The sequence below is a fragment of the Pezoporus flaviventris genome, unplaced genomic scaffold (genome assembly GCF_033815535.1).
Source record: "Pezoporus flaviventris isolate CSIRO_AGI_PZ_B2104156 unplaced genomic scaffold, CSIRO_AGI_Pfla_v1 ptg000013l, whole genome shotgun sequence".
In the NCBI taxonomy this organism is placed as follows: Eukaryota; Metazoa; Chordata; class Aves; order Psittaciformes; family Psittacidae; genus Pezoporus; species Pezoporus flaviventris.
The window spans coordinates 23,588,815-23,602,883 of NW_026892561.1; the positions used below are offsets into that span (position 1 = coordinate 23,588,815).

The 14,069-nt window shown below is 47.3% G+C and overlaps 1 long non-coding RNA gene across 1 annotated transcript; it reads right to left on the reverse strand.

The window, feature by feature from the left end:
* Positions 1 to 1,527: 1,527 nt before the first annotated feature.
* On the reverse strand, positions 1,528 to 12,618 carry LOC133268698 (uncharacterized). The gene is made up of 3 exons (XR_009743146.1): positions 5,400 to 12,618; positions 3,747 to 3,950; positions 1,528 to 3,201 (listed from the first exon to the last, which is right to left on the reverse strand). It is a non-coding gene; the product is annotated as an uncharacterized LOC133268698 (long non-coding RNA).
* Positions 12,619 to 14,069: the final 1,451 nt, after the last annotated feature.

Here is a 14,069-nt window from a genome sequence, read left to right on the forward strand (position 1 = left end):
GTGGGATTGAAAGGATCTTCTGCTTTGCTGCTGCATGGTACAGTGCAGGCACTGATCCTGCAGCAACATCTCTAATAGAGTAATGACACTGTGTAAGGATAGTAAAGCAACATTCATTATAATAGCAGCACCATGCACATCTGGAGGGTTCTGTGACATTAGTTAACTTTTCTGTCCTTCCTACGTCACAAAAAAACACATATCCACCTTCTGCTATAGGGTCTGCAAAGAGAAGAGGTGGAGACCCATATTTCCCAAAGCCTGCCCTGATTTTCTGTCCTTTGTTTTAACCCTGGCCATACAGGAGCAGCATGGGCACAGCCCGGCCCCAAGCCAGGGCACAGCCAGTGCTCTGACCTGCTCAGCACCAGTCCATCAGGCCCAGGGAACCCCAAATGGGGGTTGTGTTTCAACAGCAAGTTCTCTGATGTAGCCATCTGGGTCACCCATAAAAGTACTTGTAAGGCATAGCCAGCCTTCCATGAGATGCTCCTTCATAGTGAGATGAAGGGCCTCTGCGGGGCATCTGGTTTTCTGTGCCCATTACAAAAGCAGCACAGATAGCCAGCCCTAGTGCAGATGCTCATGGTGGGGTACCTGCCTAGGTACATGCTGCAGCCCAGCAGCAGGTCCAGAGGAGAAGCACACCATACCATCTGCCTCTTTCCCTCTTCACAGCCACTCAACTGCTCACCAGCTCTCTGCAGAAGTTGTTCAAATCTCCAGACCAAAACTGTCAGTATTTTTATTACTGTCACAGCATCTCCTTCTATGATGAGACTACAGAACTGATGGACAGGGGTAGAGCAGTTGATGTCATCTACCTGGATTTGTGCAAAGCGTTCGACACTGTCCCACACGACATCCTTGTCTCTAAATTGGAGAGACATCAATTTGATGGATGGACCACTCGGTGGATAAAGAACTGGCTGGATGGCCGCACGCAAAGAGTTGTGGTCAATGGCTCAATGTCCAGATGGAGACCAGTAACGAGTGGTGTCCCTCAGGGATCGGTGTTGGGACCGGTCTTGTTCAACATCTTTGTCGCTGACATGGACAGTGGGATTGAGTGCGCCCTCAGCAAGTTTGCCGATGACACCAAGCTGTGTGGTTCGGTTGATACGCTGGAGGGAAGGAATGCCATCCAGAGGGACCTTGACACGCTTGTGAGGTGGGCTGATGCCAACCTTATGAAGTTTAACCATGACAAGTGCAAGGTCCTACACCTGGGTTGGAGCAATCCCAGGCACAGCTACAGGTTGGGCAGAGAAGAGATTCAGAGCAGCACTGCAGAGAAGGACTTGGGGGTGCTGGTCGATGAGAAAATGAACATGAGCTGGCTTCAGTGTGCGCTCGCAGCCCAGAAAGCCAACCGTATCCTGGGCTGCATCAAAAAGAGAGTGACCAGCAGGTCGAAGGAGGTGAACCTCCCCCTCTGCTCTCATGAGACCTCACCTGGAGTATTGTGTGCTGTTCTGGTGTCCTCAACATAAAAAGGACATGGAACTGTTGGAACAAGCCACAAGGATGATCAGGGGCCTGGAGCACCTCCCATATGAAGAGAGGCTGAGAAAGTTGGGGCTGTTCAGCCTGGAGAAGAGAAGGCTGCGTGGAGACCTCATAGCAGCCTTCCAGTACCTGAAGGGGGGCTATAAGGATGCTGGGGAGGGACTCTTCATTAGGGACTGTAGTGACAGGACAAGGGGTAATGGGTTATAACTTAAACAGGGGAAGTTTAGATTGGATATAAGGAAAAAGTTCTTTACTGTGAGGGTGCTGAGGCACTGGGATGGGTTGCCCAAAGAAGTTGTGAATGCTCCATCCCTGGCGGTGTTCAAGGCCAGGTTGGACAGAGCCTTGGGTGACATGGTTTAGTGTGAGGTGTCCCTGCCCATGGCAGGGGGGTTGGAACTAGATGATCTTAAGGTCCTTTCCAACCCTAACTATTCTATGATTCTACGATCTAGAGGAACTCAACCAAGACCAAAGGACTTGTTTTGCTGGATTATACACATCCCATGCTTGGAGGGAGTTTCTCTGCCTACGAATATATTCCCTAGGTTCCTGGTCTTGCAACGTCTTACAGGCATTATAATAAAACCTCAGAGAAATTACATGGAAAGGAAGATGACCAGGTCCTACGGAAACCATCTGTTCTTGTCTCTGAGTTTAATTAATCTGTGCACAGGTTTAAGATGTTCTGAAGCACCTTGCGGAAGACAAAGGCAAGGTAGGGAAAGCTCCTGAGAAGTTAATGACGCACGGAAAGCACTGCTGAGCTGGTGCAGGGGCTCTGCTTATCATGGCCCTTTTGGGTCCATGTTGCTCTGGGGGGGGCTGCCCTCATGTGTGGCTGGTGTCTCCTGTGTATTTGACTTCAGTCAGTGAATGTGTTTGAATGTCTCTGCTGAGAGACTTCCCCATCAAAGCTGGGGTTTCCTTGTTTCGCATTTCTGCTCATTGCATAAACACATTTGCTACTCCTGAGAGCCATCTTCCATAGATCCCCATGCTTGCATGCAACAGCTACAGTGCTGACCCTTCCAAAGATGAATCCGCAGAGTCACAGAGGGACTTGAAAGTTTTTGCATTGCCTCCCTCATACGCAGAGCGTAGTGACCCACTGTGAGCCACCACATTGGTGGTGTCTGGCCAGCACCTACGTACTAGGAGCTTTCTCTATCCAGTTCTCTCAATGACACAGCTATACCTGATCTGTATAAAAGACCTGCTCCCTCCTGAGGAAAAGCTCTGTTTTTCCCAGACAGACTGATTAACCCTTGAGATACTGGGAACGCCAGCTACTAGCAAAGTTGGCTAATGCCTGGGATGTCTGGGGGCTGCAGGCATCTTAGCTGAGCTCTTCCTGCTCAAGAGAAGGCTAATTAATCAGCTCTGTTATTCTGGCATCACCCAAAAGTGAAAATACTTTCTGGCAGGGCAGCAGGCACAAAATTAGCTGCTGCATTAAACTGCCAAATCTCCTTTACTCCTTTATTAGCTGCATTTGGTGATGATGAGGAGTGAGGCATTAACCAGTCCCTGATGGATAAAGAAACTATTACTCTGCTTTCTCTTTGCAGCAGAGAGGAGGAAATAGGTTTTATTACTGAGATTTCCTTGAAGACATTCACTTGACTTTGTGGCATAAGAGATGGAAGAGAAATGAAGAACACAGAAATCTTGGCACAGCAGGTGAGACTGTGCACAGATAATAAAAAAGAGAAGTACCAGGTCAATTGGGATCTAAAGTATACTTAAGTGATTGAATCCTTGTGTCGGGTTGAAGCCCTGACAATCTGCTGAGCTCAACTAATTTCAGTATAACAGCCAGGATCTCTGTGCTGGCACTTAGGGCCCAAACCAGGAAACTTGCTGGGAACACACGTTCATGGTGCATCAGAATGGAACAGAAAGGAACAGAATAGAACAGAATGGGACAGAATGGAATAGACAGGACAGAACAGAGCCGAACAGAATGGAACAGAACGGAACAGAATGGAACTGAAAGGAATGGAACAGAACAGACAGAACAGAACAGAGTGTAATAGGATAGAGTAGAGTAGAGCAAAGTAGAGTAGAGTAGAATAGACTATTTCAAGTCATTGCATTTTTCTGTTTCTGTTACTTTTCCCCTCAAAATTAGACCTAGCGCTTACCCATTTTAGTTTTAGGCCTAGATCCTGGCTAACATGGCATGGCCCTACTAAAGGAAGGTGCAGACCAGAAGAACCCATACGAATCACCTTATCCATGTGCTGAAATCTCCTGAGATATGTGTCCTCCACATCCATGAGTGGAATGGCAACCTTTTCAGCCACCACAGCTGTGTCCAACAAGGGTCATGAACCAAAGACCCATGAAATAACTGCAGAAGAAGCTGTTGATAAGACCACGGGGCAGACTGCCAGGTTGGTGTCCAGGAAACATGGCGCATTCTGCTACCTCTGCTCCAGGGTCAAAAAGAAGGAAAGGGATCAGTCAGTCAGAAATGGGCAGACATCTACTAAATTATTCTGGAATAAGATTTCAAATTACCTAGGACATAATCCCAAATTTTTGAGCTTTCTACCCATTTTGAAACAAAACAAACACAGCCTGGGCACAGATGTCCAAGGGACCTAGAGCGTACAGAGTTGACATAAGCATGGTGGAGGGGGCAACAGTCTATGAACAAACATAGGGTAGAAATTGGAAGAAGCACGCTGACCATGTGGGGAAAGAGATCCTGCAACAGGCAGACAGAGTCAAAAAGACAACCTGGTGAGTTTGTAGTTGCCAAAGAAGATATGAGAGCCCAGAGCTGTGGGGACCAGGCTCCAAAGGCTACCAGGTCCCTCCTCTTCTTGGTCACTGAGGAACCATTTCCATTTGGTGGGTTTCTTGTTTGTGGAGTCCAGGCACAAGGAGGGCTGCGAAGGAGAACAGCATGAAACCATCTGACCAAGGGATATCCTCCTGCCCAAGGTGTGTTTCAACCTCCCAGGAAGGAAAGTTGAGGCTCGTGGCTCAGGAGCTGGCTTGAGCATCAGCACAGCATGGCAAAATGAGCTTGCCTTACAGGACAGGTCCACCAAGAGCCTGACGGTGGCTGGAGCTTTGCTTCAGGCAGGCATTGCTGGCTGCTGCTCAGGGCACTGCTCCCTGGCTTTGCTTCACCTCCAATCCTCTCACCTCCTTCTGTCTTACTTTCCACATCTACAAAGTGGAACTAAAGCTAATTACAGCCCCTAGAGCAGAGTTGCCTGGCTTGGCTTTACCTGCATTTTGAAAATGCTCTGAGATGAAAGATGCTTGAGAGAGCAGTGTATTGTTATTACTAATAATTAAAAAAACTAACCAAATATTTGTCTAGCAGCATCCATCCCTGCTGCTGTTTCTTAACGTAAAATGCACACATGCTCTGACTGCCAGACCAAAGCTCCAGAATCACTACATCAGCCCTACGGTATCGAGAAGGGGGGCAAAAACTGCCTTGGGTATAAAAAAGGTTGTCTGTTCCAGCAATTAATTTAATTGGCCTAAATATAACCCAGGTATACTGTGAATCTAAATTGCTCACTGACAACAAACCCAAACAGGGCCCACAGGCTGCAAGGCAGCAGGTTAAACACTGCCTCTGAAGCTGCCGGGATGATTCTGGCACCCGAGAATTTTTCCTCCTGGTATTCATCACCGCTTGCTGCTGTGGAATTGGGCTCTTCTAAAATGTTTATCAATGCTTGGGGATCTTCCAGACTGAGAAAGGGTGCATGAGAAGTGTCGCGTTGCAGTCAGCAGGGACAGGATTTCATCACTGTTTTAATTCCTGTCTTTACGATTTTATTGCTTTTTCCCCCCCTCTTTTCTAATAAGCTCTTCTAACACCTAATAAAATCAGTCCTTTCCCTTATACTTACCTCCCCCTGCTGCCATCGTGATTACCTAGACAAGAAAAATACAGAGCACGGGGTCCTGCAGGCTGAGGTTTTAGCAACTGATTTCGACCGACACAAGCAGGATCGGCAATAAACTTCAATGTCACGGTATTTTGATTACTCCTTCTTCCGTGTTGCATGAAATATCTGAAGGGGACAAATGCCAAGGAGTGAGAAGAATTCTTTTGGGTCATGTAGCTAAAAATGAAACTAAGAAAGGAGCCATTTCCAGAGAGGGAGATGCAGTCAGCTGTGCAATCGTTATCTGTAATAGATGGCATCTCTCACTGACGTGATCTCTATTATCCCCCTATCTCAGCATCTCACAGTCTCTAATGGATTCTTCCCTACAGCGTCTTTGCAAGACCGTGTCATTGTCCTATATGCATTTTACCAGCTGGGACCAGAAGCACCAACAGGCCAAGACCCAGCTACCCTAACCTATGATGGCACCCAATTACCACTGGTCACATTCTAACAATCCATATGTAACCTGGGCACCTCACCATCTAACTGTGAATTTGTTTGTGAAAATGCTCTGTGGCCACAAAGAGGCAAATAAATCTCATAAAATCCAAGTTTGTTATTTCCTGTTCTGCTTTCAAAACAAAACACAATAATTTTAGCAGACAATTAAACTCCCTGATTTCCAAGGGAGGGAGGCACACAAATACTTCTGAGGATCCGAGCCCACATGATTATGTAAGGAATTAGCAGGAGGGAATTAACCCAATCACTGGAACATCCTTGTGGAGAGGATCTCATCCACACTCAGGGCTGCCATATGGAAACATGTTGGGGCAAAATACAAATCCCAGAAATACTTAAAATTTAAACCAGGAAAGTGCCAGAAAAATGTCACAACATTGCTCCAGGTCAGGGGAACAGTGAAATGACCCCCTCTACCTCCTGCCTCACCACCATGCCGACTGTACTCCCTAAAGCCAGGGAAAACAAGCCCAAGGTTGCATGTGCCCCTTCCAAACATGCAGGATGCCTCCATGCAGGTCAGACAGCAGAGGCAGCTGCCTGTGGACTGGTCACCCATGTGTTGCCTTCTGTTCATAGCTGTAGATTCTGCATGGGGGCAGACAGTCCCTGGGCACCCATGGGAAATTTGGCAAGGGGGCCAGAGGTGCCAACATGCCAGCCCCACTCTGAGCAGCCATGGGGATGGTGGGACGAGGCAGCACAACTGCGGTATTTCCATCACTCAGGAAGGATCTTGCATTCCCCCCTTCACCCTGGAGCTGCTTATTAAATATACTGTAATATTAAAACAAAGCTACCTTAAAAAATAATAATAAGTAGAAGCAAACAGGATTTGGGGAAGTAATGGGGAAAGTTGTGGGCCTGATCCTGCTTTGCCTCAGGCCAGGGTGGTGAAGAGCATTGGGTGAAGCCTCTGGGAAGGCATGTCCAAAGCAGGCTCCTTCATTCCATCCTGGGTGGGACAGAAAGGAGATCTGGCCCCTTTCCCATATTTAATGCTGTCACAGTTGAATTTATCACTCTGAAACTGGTGCAGTTGTTTGCTTGAGCGAGGACCGCAGCAGCAACAGCAGCTCTGGCACTGCAGAACACGGCTGGGGGGAACCAACCCTTCCTGCCCAGGATGCATACAGTTCCCGCGGTGCTGACAATAAAAGCATACCTTTCCTAGGCAGGCAAAGGCTGCCCGAACTGTCACTTTAATTGAAACCTTCTGCAGTCGTATACTTCACCTTATGTTTAATGATTCACCTCTTAAGCAGCCCACTTGCACCTTTGTAATCTTTCTGAAGGTTAACTTGTTGATCCTAGAAACTTGTCTGGAGAGAGCGAGGCAATTTGCAAGGAGGCTCGGAAGAAAAAAAGGTATCATGTTTTCAGATGAAAAGTATTTTTCTTGAGGCAGAAGGAAGGAGAAATAAATTGCAAAATTCAGAAGAGCCGAGGAGACTTCAGACAGAAAAAAAAGAAAAGAAGGAAAAAAAAAAAAAAAAGAAAAAAACAGAAAGAAATGTCCATTGAAAAAAAAATAGGAGGAGTGAGGGGAGCAGTTTGGTTTAGTTTCGAGCTCCTGGAAGACATTTTATTTTTGCTTTATAGCAATTAAAAATATATTTGTCATTTACCAGATTAAATAAAAATAATTCTAGAGTTAAATTATTTTTAGGACATTAAGAGTTACTTCTTACGGGTAATAATCTATTTGTAACTTTGTAATGGAGTAACTGGCAATTTCATACAGTTTTGGGATCGATCCTTCCCTATTTGTCATGTACTTATGCAAATAAATATCCCATTTGATTCATGTCCATATCGTAGAATCTGCCTGCTTCTTTCTTACTCCTTTAATATTTAATTATTTAAAACAAGGAAAAATCCCATGTGAATTTTTGCCTCAAAGAAATAGCTGACTTATTGTTGTCATTTGAGAATAGCAGATCAGAAAATACAATTCTTTTTAAGTCCTAAAATTGTAATTCAAATAAGAAGCAAAAGGGGAAAAAAATCTTAAATCCCCAAAACCAAACCACCTACCCTCCCCCCTTTTATTACACAAATATTCCTGGGCTTTACTGTAGCTATTCATAGTCATACCTAAATGTAGTCTACTAATATATTATTTAACACTGTAACTACTAGTATAAAAAAATATATAAAATATTCTGTTGGCAATACATTTAATTGAATTCTTTTCAGAGACAGCTTGTTATTGCCAGACATGCTTTTAGAGATAGAACAGAGAAATATAAGAATTTCAGAGGCAGTAAAACAAATAATTACAATTTTCACCATTGCTTTCAGATACCCTCTCATCCAGTCACTAAATCCTTTAAGTCTAAATCAAAGGCTTTCCATCAACAAAATTGTACAGATCATTTCAAAGAATATAAAATTTATGTTGATGTTTTATTTGAAGAGAGAAATAGAAATTCACGTAGCACTCTCCTGGCTGAGATGGCTGAGGAGTTACTAAAAAAAAACAACAAAATAAACCAAACAAACAAAACCAAAATAAAACCCAGGCTAGTTTAGCCTGAGCTTTAAAGGCCTGATTCAAAAATTATCAGGACCGATGCAAATCCCTCTTTTAATTTCAATGTGCTTGTGCTGGTAAAACTTTGAGGCATCGTCCTTCTTCTTAGACTGTTTTCTGCTTTTTAATATTAGGGATCTGCAAGATTCTCTGCTGCATGAGTATAAGAGTAACAAATAATACTGCTAACCATCCAAAGCAAGCACTGCCTTTATTCTTTTTGATTTTTTTTCCCCAACAAAGCAACCACTTACTTCTTAAGTTTGAAATATCTCAGCACAACTCCTTATCAGGGAAGTATCTTTAGGGGTTAGTCAGGTTTTTTTAATCTTGACAGCTGAAAGTTGACAGATCTGCTGAACAGGAAAGAGGTCAGTGGTGCAGCTCAGCCACGGGCCAGGGATTTTCAGCTTCCACAGGTCACACGCTCCATATCTTCGTAGGCACCAGGATGACAAGATCTTGGGACAAGCAAGTGAGTAGGCTGGGGATACTGGCTGGGTGAAGGCTCCCTCACCATGCACCCTGCCAGGAGACCCCTTACCAGCACAGCCCCACCAAGCACTGCTGGGCTTTGGTCCATAACTGGTTAAAAACTGACAGGACCAGGGAGGAGTGGGAGGTTAATCATCTGTGGCTGGAAAACTTCTGGATGAAGTTTCCCTTTTAAATCAAAGATGGTGCAGACATGGCACAAGGCTGTTGGTGCACAGTGGTACAGAAATGATCCTTGTGCACCTCCTGGTAACTGATATTTACTTGCAGTCAGTGTTTGGGAGATTAGGCAAAAAGACAGGTAGATATCTTACTCCTTTGCCTACGTGGGAGGAAAGTAATTTTTGACAGGCAAGTCTGCACTGTCTCCCGGCAGTGAAAGCCAAGCAGATATGCCAGTTATTTGGGCAATTTTGCAGGAATATTATCCTGGGGTTTTATCTGAGAGTGGCGTGGATGCGCACTCCTCTGTCATCGGAGTGGTTCTTCCCATGCGTTTTTGGTCCGAGTGCAATTTGTAACCTCAGATGGGGTGTCTGCACATGGCATGGAGGCAACAGCATGCTCTCAGGCAGTGCAGGGAGCTGTATCATTGTATGGAGGACCTGTGGACCAGCCAGCCATGTGCCCCTCTGCAGCCTTTGGCGGTCCCTCCCTCCATCCATCGCTCCGTCCCTCTGGTCCTGTTCTCTGGGATGCCCCATGTCATTCCCCCTCCCATATCAGTCCAGCTGCAGATGCCAGCAGATGTGGAGTGGTACCTATGGTTGCCTAAAGCCTCTGCACAAGGCGTGATAGGAGCAACACAAATTGGGCCAAGGGCTTGTGGATGAGCGAGCGGTCAGTGGGCTGACTTGGAGCCGGGCTGGGCAGGGGTGAGGTACGGTCAGGTGTGCCCAAGGCGTGCTGGAACAGCCAGGCTTTACCATGACATTCAAGTTTTTCTACTTCCAGTGCTTTCCCTCGCAGTAAAGACCAAGCCAGATCACAAACACTCCAATAAAAAAAAAAAGAAGAAAAAAAAAACAAAAAAAAAAGGCAACAAAAAGAAGCCCCGATGAGCATCGCAGTGCTCCACTCCCTGCCATTTCCATACGCCCGGCTGCTGCTCCCTCTTCCCCTCCCAGCCAGAGCCCATGCCTCTTCCGATACCCGGGAAAACATTTTGTTCTGCGTTAAAAGCTAAAGTTAACACATGACCAGCGAGAGGCAGCAGTTTGTTTAGCTCTTGGAGTTTATTTTAATTGCGGCCTTGTTTTGTAATGAGGACAGCGGCGGCAGGGGGAGCCTTCTGGGATCGGGGGGACTGTTCCGGGGGAGTTTCCTTATCAATAAAAAAGAAATGTCATCTATTTTAATTAACAAGAACCGGATGGGATGCGTGCTTAGTTGCTTTGTTTTCTTGGAAGTTGAACCGTAGATGTTTGCTTATTAAGGATTCCCGTGGCTGACTGGGATCACAGGTCCCCTCCAGGTGCTACCTTTAACATCCCAAACCTCCATCAGGGAGGAAAGAAGGGGAAAGAATTGAGCACTGCATTCATGCCGACAGACAGAAAACAGCCTGGTAAACTAGAGTAATTTGTTATGATGATGCATGAAAAAAAAGGAGGAAAAAAAGAAAAAAATCATGTGATTTTTATGCAAATCAGGTGAATCGGACGGTTAAAAAAACCCTAAATGTCAGGTAGATAAGATCACATACACCTAGAGCAGTGTCATGATATTTTTTGTACGTTACATTCATACTGGAAACCAAAACATGTTACAGAAATTAGACACCCACAAAAAGCTCTGAGATTGCACTGAGAACAGGTTCCCGCAAAGCACCAACCTCTGACAAAACAAAAAAAGAAAAAAAGAAAAAAAAAAAGAAGAAAAGAAACAGAAAAAAACTAGGTTAGATTAGAAAACAAGATAGTCCAATTCAACCAGGGAATAGGCTGTCCCCGCACAGTGTGCAGCCTGGCCTCAGTGCACAGGCATCAATATTCACAGAACTCCTTTTAAGTAACACTTGCGTGGCAGCACCCAGCTCTGAAATGGGCAGGCTGCTCTCACAACCCATCTCTGACTGCCATGGGGAAGGGGAGAGATTTACAGGCTCTCTCCTGTCAAGCTAAACTTTTCTCTCCCAGACACTTTTGTTTTCTTTTTTTCCCTTTGAAATTCCTGGCAGCTGTTTCCATAGAACCATTTTGCACGGGTACGGGTAAGCCTCATGGCCTGAAGGAGTTAATTTCAAAAGGAAAAATTATAGTGGGTCATTGTTTATTTAAGCAGTATTTTGTAAAAGATGAGGCGCTTCTTTCCAGGGGTGCAGTTCACCTGGGAAAGATACGTACTCGCCGCAATGCTGCTTAAAAACCCGCTCTGTGTTCCCTGTCAGGGGAGGGCACCCAAATCCTGGGGGCTCTCATCGCCCCCAAGCAGCACCTCAGTTCTGAGGCTTTCGACACTAAGCTGCAGCTCTCAGGGAGGGCTAAGTAATTCCACTGCTTTGTGCCCTACATGCCAACACACAGCAGAAGGGCTGCTTTCTATCCAAGAAGCTTTGCCAGGAAGGGGGGGAATGGAGAGACTGACGCGGGACACCCTGCGGTGGGGTCCTGAGGCACCTGTAGCGATGCCCAGCACTGCTCCTGCCTCTGCACCCCCTTCACTGTGCCCAGAAATGCCCCTGCCAACTCCAAGAGGACCCATTTCCAGCGGCATCACTCCCCTCCCATCATCGCCACCCCTTTGCCAGGCGGCTCATCAGGGTTCAAACCCCTGCCTGGGTGAGGGCTCTGTGCAGGGTGGGGTATGTTTTTCAGAGGGGGTGCGTGGGGCTGGCTGTCCACAGCGGGGTTACCACAGCCCCCAGCAAGCGGGGCCAGCTGCTGTGTGCCATGCAGGCACCTCATGGGCCTGCAGGACCCAGAGCAAGGCCAAGGCCGGTGGGGAGTGCCCCGCAGCCAACACAGGGGCCTCTGGTGGCTTCCCACACCCCCCACTCTGGCAGCCCTCCCCACCATGAGCCCACCTTGCCCCCCAAAGTGAAGCGCTTGCTGTCAGCCCACTGAAGTGACAGAGGCAGCCCCGCCGGCGAATGGTTGCCCTGCCTGCTTGGTAGTCACCTCCACCGGCTGGTCCCGAGCTGGGACTCAGATGGAGCAGGCAAGAGAAGAGAATGGCAAGGCTTCGCCCGGCACAGGTCCCAGAGAAATGACCCCATCCCCAGCACCCTGAAGCTCCCTGCAAGGCACCACAGAGACTGCTGCAGCTTTTGGGGGGCAGGAGGAAGCGGCAGCAAGTGGAGGCGGGTGGCAGCAGTCCCTGGGGAGCTGTGGCTGCGCATGGTACGAAACTGGAGGAGAAAGGCCAAAAACCCCATAAAGCAGCCCAGGCTGCCCAGCTCCCAGCCCAAAGAGGATGGTGGTGGCTGCTCTCTACGTCCCTGTAACGAGGAGGGTTAGAATGGAAACTCTGATGCAAGCCCAGCTTGGCTGCAGCCAGCCAGAGAGAGAAATCTCCCCTGTAAAAGTGCTACTTGAACAGAAGCTGTGCTCGACCTCGGGTCTCCACTAAAAAAGAAACACCCAAGCTGCTCCCGATCGTCCCGCAGGCACTGGGCTCCGCCAAGCACACACTCCGGATAAAGTGAAAGCATCCCACACTGCAGAGAAATGACAGAAAAGATCTACACCACCACCACCACCCCACCCCCCCCACCCCCCCGCCCCCAATCCCCTTCCTTTAATTTCAGTGCTGAAAAAAAAATAAAATAAAAATCCCAGAGCAGAATTTATATTATTGGGTCCATTCCTTCCCCAGCAGCCTGCAGACACCCAGGGACCTCCTCCCTGCACAGGGCCGGGATCAGAGTTGCACAGCTCAAGCTGTGTGTGCTCGCTCACTGGGAATTACATATTGCTTTTTAACTACAGGAAAGCCGTCTCCCCAGCACATCTGAACTACCTCAAGCATCTCGGGAGTACCATGCCTGTCTTGCCACCAGGCCGTTTTGAATGATGAGGCAGATTAGCACAAGGGCTTTCTTCCTAATTTCTTTTTATTCCTTCCCCTCCTTGCTTTAAAGTGTTTCAGTTCCAGAGCTCAGCTAAGAAATGAAATAACAGCAGCACCCGGCGATTTTGCGTCCAAGGTGGCTGCTCCGTGGGGCTCGGCAGTGGCTGAACCAGTAGCTGTGAGCAATTGCATTAGTGGACCGAGGGCACCGTGACCTGCAGTGGTTATTCTTGTAAACAATTTCTATTAATTGCAACGGGCCGGGAATGCCATCGCAGCCCGGAGCGCGCCCTCCCCTGCTCCCCGCCAGCCGAGCGGCAGCGGCACCTCGCAGCCCAAAGAACCGACGGGGAAAGGAAAATGAGACTTGGGATCTGCTGATCCATCCCCCCTACCCCGAGACAAACTCCCGCAGCAGGCCCACTTGAAATAAATACGCAAGGCCAGGGGATAGAAAGGCCGAAATCGCCACGGATTTACATACAGAGCGATACATTTCCATACGGGACCAGCGGAAGGCAGGGGTGACAGGCCCCCTCCCGCTGCGCCCTGCTGCAAAACCCACCCGAGACATGGATTGCAAAGGCTTTGCACTATTCCCCCTGCCCAGCCACCCCATGCCTCCCAGCAAAGGCCTTTGCCCAGCGAACTGCCGACACAAAATCCCTTCCAGAAAAGCCAGCGCGGTTTTGCATCCCCAGCACAGTCCGACATTTCCGTACAAGCAGAGTTATTTACAGACTTACAGGTTATTTTGCAACAATAACAACGACAGCTACAAAGACTTAACCCACCACTCCAGAGTCCTGGGAAAGAAAAGAGAAAACGCATGTCAAAAAAAAAAAAAAAAAAAAAAAGAAGCGTAATTTTTTGTTTGTGTTGAGAATCCTGTCAAAGAAAGGGAAAAAAGAAAATAAAAAATTGAAAACAAAAAGGACCACGGGGAGGGGAGCATATGAAGGGGCCCTTTACGGAAAAAGCTCCTTTTCCCCAGAGTAAATCCCACAGGAGGCCGTGAGCTGAGCGTGGCCATTTGCAAAAATTAGTGAAAAAGCTGATGGAGGGAAAAATAATTGTTAAAACCAAAACAAAACAAAAAGTAAAAATCCAGTGCAATGCAG